This window comes from Lichenostomus cassidix, chromosome W (genome assembly GCF_008360975.1).
Source record: "Lichenostomus cassidix isolate B80296 chromosome W, HeHo_3.0, whole genome shotgun sequence".
Classification (NCBI taxonomy): Eukaryota; Metazoa; Chordata; class Aves; order Passeriformes; family Meliphagidae; genus Lichenostomus; species Lichenostomus cassidix.
The window spans coordinates 10,733,661-10,742,746 of NC_139510.1; positions in this window are offsets into that span (position 1 = coordinate 10,733,661).

Sequence of the window (9,086 nt, forward strand, 5' to 3'; positions counted from 1 at the left end):
AAATAAATAATAAAATCAGATCTTTTTTCATAAAAGGTCTCGACTCTTCACTCCGCTAGCAGTCCAACAGCGACATCTGATGACCACCGACACGTACTGCATGCAACGAAAGGTATGCCGCCCTGTCCCGTCCCGTTCCCCTCCCCCGCCCGCCACGCGACGTGGCTAGGTTTCGGAATGGAGATGGACCCCTCTCCAATGCCCAAAGATGAACTTTTGCGAGCCTTCTTGGAGGACCCCTGGGGTGATCCAGCTGCCGCAAAGACACAGAAGCTGGCCCGGGATTTATTAACGTGGGTATCCGAGAATGCAGTCCCAGGAGTCTGGGACATGGACATGGACTGTTCTTTGTGGCTCAGGGTGGGTAAGGCTTTGTGCAAAGAGATGATATTTGGAGATGAGAAAACTATCCGTCTGTGGCTAGTACAGGTTTTTCCCATGAGAAATTTTCTTGTGTTTTATAAATAAAGATAAAGTTTAGATGTTGTTGGAACAGTGTCCCAGAACTTGGGCAGTGCAGGCCTGGCCAATCAGGCCTGGGGGAAGGCTTCTGACTGACCAATCTGGGTGACTTTTGAGAACTCTATATATGTGATGAAATCAAAACAATAAAGGTCATTCCTTCTTGCCACTGAGAACTGATGCATTCATTACTCTGCTAGCTGCTCAACAGCGACATCCGTCTGCATCGAACATGGCAAGAGGTCTGGGATGCGTTAAGGGGACAGGAATTTTACACTGCAGAGATAGAGGCTTTATGTCTAGATTCCCGGCTTTTGGGTGACGAGTGCTGCACGAAAGACACTCTGACCCAGACTGACCCTGAGGTTTCACAGTCAGCAGCGGATGGAGCCAAAAAGAGCAAATATAATTCTCCAAATGCTCTTCCCACACGCAGTTATATGCATACAAATGAGCAGCTGGCGGAGATGCTGAAGAAAGAGGGGGCACAGGCTGGCCCCAAGACGCCAGCGACCACGGGATTTCCCCCCCCCGCCTCCGCAAAATGGCACTGCCATTTCGCCCCCCCGTCTCCGTGAAATGGTACCACTCTTCCCCCCCCACGCGGACCGTCCCGGCAACGGCACGGGCTGCCTCGGGAGCAGGGACTGAGAGTGCAGACATGGGTGATGCAGCCACGGCGTGGGTGGGACAGCAACTAACCTTGGTTCTGTCCAGAACAGCCATGGACCCGGGCGCCCTGCCGGTCACAGCGGGCGCGCGGGACTCAGCCGCTCCCCCGGCCATGGCACCCACACGGGTTCTGGCCACGGCCGCCATTCCGGCCATGCTGGGACCGGAAGAGAACCCTCCAGTGGGTGGTGCTTCCACTCTGGGAAATTTGATTGACATTTCCACAGAAGCCATGCCAGGGAAGGCTTCCTGTGACTCAGATATGCGGGACTTTGAACCTCTGCCAGATGAGCCCCCTCCATCTTGGCTTTTAAAGGATTTACTGTTCAAAGTGGCCAGAATTCGCCAAGATATGGTGGAGCTCTGCTTGTGGAACGTCCAGCGCACAGGCTGGACTGGGGCGGAAGTCCCCGCCCCGAGACCCTGGAAGGTGTCTGGGCTCACTGCCGCCGCGGCAGCCAACATGGCGGCGGTGGCGTGGGGACATTCAGGACACAGACAGGTACTGGTCCCTCTGACGGGTTCAGTGGCAGATGCAGCCTCGGCACAGCGTGCTGATCCAATATTAACTGACGCTGTGCCAGCAAACTTGGTGAATGTGCCTGATGACGTGCTAGTATCGCCGCCCTCCTCTTGCCCCTCCCCCAACCCTATCTCTGCGCAGTTTTTCTGCGCAGACACTGCATCCAGCCAGTCACCGTCCTTTGTGATAGGGCTCGCAGATAGCAAGCCTTACACTGATGATTCAGACAGTGACAAGGAGGGGTTCCTCCCTCCTGGGCAGAAGCTTGTGCTGGTGGGGAGAAGAAAAAAGCACTGGGTTCTGAGTAACCCCTGGAGATGCCGAAATGGCGTGGGGATATTCCGCCCACGTGACTCCCTGCATTTCTGGGAATCAGTCAAGCAGGGCACGCTGGATGCAGGACACTGGGAACTTATAGAGAGATTAGGGATGCCAAGATGATGGGAGGGCCGTGGAGCTGCTACGGCAGGTCAGGGGGATGCTAACTTCCTACAAGGAAATGCTCAGGCTTTTCCGGTGTTTGTGCCTGGCCTGGACTCGGATGAGAAGAGCAGGCATGCTGCCATTGCATGGAAAGTGGCAAATGACCTTTTCTCAAAGGTCTTGATGCATGGGATCTCTTCTCCTCATGTTATGCTGTTGCGGTTTTGGAGGATGTTACAGCAGACTTTACCCTATAGCTTCTCTACCCAGCCCGGTTCAGCGCCTCAGTGCTCTAAACCCTCTGTCCCAGGGCTGGACACTGCGCTCTCACCGGCCGGGGAGCCATAAGGCTAGCTCTGGTTCGTCTGCTTCCACAACCGGCGATGATAAAGGAGGCGAGGAGGGTCTATGCGTTGTGTCCATGGAAGATGTTTATTCGCATGGTGCAGCAGAGGCCAACGACCTCCCCGAGGCAGAGATGCCTCGAGGGCGAAGGCCTCACATGCACAGCCACATGTGGAGCATAAACACACGTGGAGCATAGACAGCAAGATGGCAGAGGGTAAGGGGTTTTATAGGGAAACAGAGAGGGGCAGGGACAGCACACAGGCCCAGTGACCTCTGGGTACAGGGGAGGTACAGGGGCGGAGTTAGGAGTACAGGAACCAATAGGGAAACCCGAGGGAGTGGCCAGGGCCACGTGGGGTTAGGGTACAGGAACCAATAGGGAAAACTGGGGGCGTGGCTAGGACCACATGGAGTAGGGAAGGCAGGACAATAGGTGACAAGGACAGTCGTTAAGAAAGGGGTGTGGGGAACTTGCAGCTATTATCACAATATTATGCAAATTATTAGAGTGATAAATAGTGATTTGCTTGCTCATTTGATATTACATATTTGGCTCAAGTCTTGTTTCACCCCATGCAATACAGAGTTTTTGAGAACAATTGGAAAATGATGGTTGAAAAACAGATAAAGGAGAATATGTCCTTGCCTCCTGAGGACCTAGGCGCATGATTGGGGCTGATGTCCTTATGGGTAGAGGATATTTCACTAACCCCAACATCCAAGCTACTTGGGATCCTTGAATTCTGGAGCAAGCCCAAAAGCTCAGTATGGGAGCCATTGTACAAACCATAGAGATGATCATCCCACAAACACGGTATTCAAAAATACATCAGGGGCAATCTGAGCTTTTCCTGACCTTTGTAGAGAAGCTAGCAGCAGCCTTGGAAAAGCAGGTGGAAGATAGTACATTGAGACAGATATTGTGCAAGCAGTTGGCAAGAGAAAATGCCAACAAGTGTAGAAGGATCATAAATGCCCTACCAGGGGATCCTTCAGTCAAAGACATGGTACAAGCTTGTGCTAAGGTGCAGGCTGACAGTCACGGGAAATCCGTCTTGGCTGCATTTCTATCGCCTGGTCGGGAACACCCTGATCAGGGACAAAAACAGCCCAAAGCTGAGAACAAATGCAAACAAGTCAAATCAAAGCAGAAGGAAAATTCGGGGAACAAGGAAAATTCGGGGACTGGAATTCCTCAGTGCGGGAGATGTGGTAGGCCAGGTCATTGTCCAGAATACTGCAGGTCGCAGTACCATGCAGATGGTCGACCCCTATCAGGAAACGTGAAGAGGAGTGCAAAAAGGGGGATTTGCCCCCCATCACGACAGTTCCCCCAGAACAGGGCAGCGACACAGGCCTATCCAGTCAATGTGGAGGCGGCACCCAAGGTTCAGCCCAAGTCAACGCCTACACCGCAGCAACAGTCGTCCTAGAATCTGGCAATGCCCATAGGATTCCCTTGGATGTGTACGGACCCCTAGATCAGGTATTCAGTGTGCTGCTTGTGGGAGGGCCTGATGCCACCAGCCAAGGGATCCTTGTTCTTCCAGAAGTTATAGATGCTGATTTCACAGGCCAGATTCATGCTACAGTTTCCACATCAGACCCCCCGGTCACCATCCCTGAAAAGACTCACATTGCTCAATTGTTGCCTTTTAAATCTTCTGTTCCCAGGGTAGACCAGCAAGTTGTCAGAGGTAACAGCACTGAATGGCCGGGACTTCCGCAGGTACTGGGCTGCTGCCATCTCTAATGAGAGACCACAGATGACATGTACCCTCATCATGCCGAAAGCGCATCCGCACCGAATTCGAATCCGAGGTTTGATTGATACAGGTGATGATGCAACGATCCTTTCCTCCGCTTCATGGCCTCCTTCATGGCCTTTATCCCCTGCGGTATCATCGATCGCGGGGCTGGGAGGAACCACACAGTGCCGACTGAGTAAGCGACCTGTGTTGGTGAAGGACCCAGAGGGACACACAGCCTCCATTCGGCCCTTTGTCACTCCAGCTCCAATTAACCTCTGGGGACAGGACGTGTTGGCAGCTTGGGGGGTGCGAATCTCTACAAATTTTTAATAGGGGTCCCTGTGTGCAAGGGCGCACCGTATTCCATGCTATCTCTGCAATGGCTGACCAAAACACCAATATGGGAACCACAGTGGCCCCTGCCAAAAGACAAATTAGTTGCCCTTTGTCAGCTGGTTCAGGAGCAACAGGGACACATTGAGCCTTCTACAAGTCCCTGGAACACCCCAGTTTTTGTGATTAAGAAAAAATCGGGGAAATGGAGACTGTTGCAAGATCTCCGAAAAGTTAATGCAGTGATGGAAAGTATGGGGAGCATACAGCCTAGCATTGATGCCTTAAATTGCTGGTAAAAAATTTGAGATGCAGACACGTAGTATAGGAAAAGGGTATTACCTTAGTTTAATAGGATCCCAGATGCACACCGACGACCAAGAGAGTGACGATATCCCCCGTATACAATTTATGGACTTCATAGATTAGCATACCTATCTCAAATCCCCAGTGAGAAGTCTAACAAATGAAGTAATTGCCCCCTTATTCAAATTACCTCCCCCAAAAAGGTTACAACTTAGTTTACAAAAACATGTCCCAGTGATGGGGCTCTGTTCAAGGTTGGTGCCTCATGCTCTTGAGATTGTGGAGATTGTTTCGTCTTCTCCAAAGAATTCTGAGCAAGGCAAAGGTACAAGGGTTATAAACATGTGGGGCTAATGTACAGGGAGTTAAAAGTACAGGAATGGGAAAGGGTAAAAAGGATATAAAGAAAGGATAAAAGTATAATGAAAAAGGGCAAAAACCCATCAGGCATCAGCATGCCCTCACCTACAATGATTCCCACAGGGTGGGAAATCTGGATCGTTGATTTGAAGGAGTGTTTTTTCAAAATACCTTTGCACCCCAATGACAGACCAAAATATGCCTTTACTGTGCCTGCAATTAATAATGCTGAGCCTGTAAAGAGATTCCAATGAAAAGTGTTACCTCAGGGCATGAAAAATAGCCCGACTATCTGTCAATGGTATGTCATTCAGGCCTTGTCCAGAATCCGTGAGCAGTTTCCTGAGGCACTGTGTGACCATTATATGGATGATATCCTGGTGGCAGCATCCACCCAGGATGAGTTGCAGAGGTTACAGCCTCGACTGCTCGATGCCTTGCATTCCTATGGGTTGCAAGTCGCTCCGGAGAAAGTTCAACAACAGCCTCCTTGGAAATATCTGGGAGTCAAAATTTTGGATTGAACCATACATCAAGAGGTGCAGTTCTCAGACTCTATTAAGACTCTGAATGATGCCCAAAAATTGCTAGGCATCATCAACTGGTTACGTCCCTATTTGGGACTAACCAGTGCACAACTTTCCCCACTTTTTAAAATTTTAAAGGGGGACTCTGATCTAAACTCACCTCAGCAATTGACTCCTGAGGCGTGACAGGTGCTGAATGAGGTGCAGCAAGCTGTTTCTGCCCGTCAGGTTTATCGAGTAGATCCCTCTACTGATATCACTGTTTTCATTACTGCTCCAGACTTCCATCCTACAGGTATCATTGGCCAGTGGAACAAACAATGGGATGACCCTTTGCATATCCTGGAATCGGTCGTTTTGCCCCATCAGCCAAAAAAGACAGCACCCACATTGTTCGAGTTGATAGCTTGCCTGATAATCAAATGCCGTTATCGGTGTTTACAATTGATGGCAGCGGATCCTGCAACGATTGTTGTTCCGGTATCACGGGACAGCTTTGAATGGAGCCTTCCTAATAGCGCTCCTTTGCAAAGTGCACTGCAAAGTTTCTCAGGGCAGATTGCTTACCATCTGCCCAGCCACAAATTGCAGCAGCTGGCAAGTTCAATTAGTTTTATGTTGCGGTCAAAGAACAGTTGGGTGCCAGTTCATGGACCCACCGTCTTCACGGACGGTTCCGGGAAAACAGGAAAGGCCATTGTCACCTGGAAGGAAGGATCTGAGTGGCAAGTGCTGAAAAGCCACGAGACAGGCTCTGCTCAATTGGTTGAATTGAAGGCAGTTGCCATGGATTTTCAGTGGTTCTCTCAGGTGCCTTTGAATTTGGTCACTGACTCTGCTTATGTAGCGGATATAACCAAATGTTTGGATTGTTCACTTTTAAAGGAAGTCAATAATGTGGCTCTGTTTTCGCTATTGCAAACCTTGTGGAAGGCGATTCAGGTTCGAGTGCATCCATGTTATATTCTGCACATTCGAAGCCACACCAATTTACCAGGTTTTATAACTGAAGGCAATTCCAGGGCTGACATGTCAGCCAACCCAGCATGGGTGGCACCTCAGCCTGACAAAATTGCACAAGCCAAGGCATGGCACAATTTCTTTCATCAGAGTGCACATACCCTGCAGAAGCAGTTTCAATTGACGCCAACTGAGGCTCGTGACATTGTCAGTGCTTGTGCTGACTGCCACGGACTCGCTGCTCCTCTGCCATCGGGGGTGAACCCCAGAGGTCTAAAGGCCTTGCAGCTGTGGCAGACGGATGTGACACACGTCCCTGAATTTGGCCGATTCAAGTGTGTGCATGTGTCTATTGACACTTTCTCCTCAGCTATGTGGGCAACTGCTCATACTGGAGAAAAAAGTCGTGATGCCATTGCCCACTGGAAATTAGCCTTCTCAGTCCTGGGCGTGCCAGCCACTGTGAAAACCGACAATGGTCCTGCATACGCCTCGCAGAAGACGCTGCAGTTCTTACACCTATGGGGTGTAGACCATTAATTCGGTATTCCGCATTCTCCTACTGGCCAAGCCATTGTTGAATGTGCTCACGGTACTCTGAAGCATGTCTTGGAAAGGCAAAAAGGGGGAATGCATGGGGAAACACCACAGAATCGATTGGAAAAAGCTTTGTACACAATCAATCACCTTACAGTGCCACTGAATTCGAATAATCTTATGATTTTGAACCCCTTTCTCTCATTGCAGTCGTCAGACGAGTTGCGTTTGCCCCGGGCGAAGATCTGGGTACGGAACCTACTTACTAACACCTGGGAAGGCCCGCATGAGCTTATTGCTTGGGGTCGGGGGTATGCTTGCGTCTCCACAGATACTGGGGTTTGATGGCTGCCTGCAAAATGCGTTCACCCTGAGCTGCGGCTCCAGAGACAGAACCAGCAACCTCAAAATAACAACCAGAATGCAGAACACCAACCAAGTGATCCTTCTGATGATGACCAGGACACCGACCATCAGGAAGATGGTCTTTCCATAAGCAGAGACTGAAATTTAAGTTTTTATGGAGTCAGAAAGCAAGGACTTTGAAAGCATGTTTTAACTGAATTATAGAATTGTAATATAGAATTAAGTTTTATAGATGCACTACCCAGGGTATTACTGGAGAGTCTCTCTGTTCACCTTAAATAAGCATCTGGTTTGGGCTCTGTTCAGTAGCTGGTCACCACCGGGCAGACCCCTTACCGGTATTCCATCCAGGCTCTTGTTTTGTAACTGGCCACTACCAAGCAGATACTTCATGCTGAATTTACAGAAGTTCACAAGCAATGCCTTCTGGTTCTTAAATAAAAAGGGTGAGCTGTGGCAGCACAGATTCTTTCCCATGGGAATTCTTCCCTTCTTCTATGTTTTCTAAATAAAGATAAAGTTTCATGTTATTGAAAGTGGCTTTTGGAAACAGGCGCTCAAACGCCTGGGCCAATCAATCCCTGGGGGGTGGATGATTGTTGGCCAATCCGAATAGCCTTCTCGCGTGTATATAAATCTGTTAATTATTTAATAAATTTAGTCTTTTAGCACTCTCTGACATTTTGGGACTCTTCACTCCGCCATCGGTTCAACAGTGACTGACAAGAATCTGTTTGAAGCCTGCACAGAAACCGCTGCTGAAAAATGATTTGTATAACCACTCCTATTCTGAGGAATGTGATGAATATTCATGAATTTTACCTATAACACTGTGTCTATGGAAGTGCTGAGGTGTGCGTTTGGAGAAGTGAATTCCCCCACACCCAGTGCACCGAATAAAAGCAAATCCCCACTTCTGTGACTTTGTCTCTGAAGTGTCTTCGGGCTCGCTTGGGCGAATCACTGTCCCCTTGTCACGGTCCATTTATAAGCAGACGTGTGGGGATTTGTACCAGCTATGATCTCAGAGTGCAAAAATAAAAGAAAGCACAAAAATCCAACAAGTCAAGGGAGTTAAATTTCAATCCAAAGAGGAACTTTATTAATTTAGCCCGTAAAGCGGCCTGCTATAGAGTGAGAAAGAGAAAATTGGGAAAAGATGGCAAGGGAAGGAAAGGGGACTATAGCTACCACCATGGGTCCACAGATGTCCGTCGTCTCTGGGGTCCCAGTCAGTAGGTGTTCCTTTGCCTCTGCAAAGATCAATGTAATCTTTCACTGGGGAAGATCTTCAGAGTTCAGTCACTCCAGAGCTGTCTTTTCTGCTTAGTCCATACACCTGGTCCCTCCTTGCAACCTGCCTTTGCTCTTCCTTAATTCTTGTGGAGATATGCCAAACTCCACTTGGCAGGGCCAAGGGAGGAGTGTCCAAGGCATAGTCGGCAGGTTTCTCACAATTGTGAATAATTGGTGTCAGGGTGACGGGTGCAAAGCCTTTGTCACATACCAGCTTTTGCA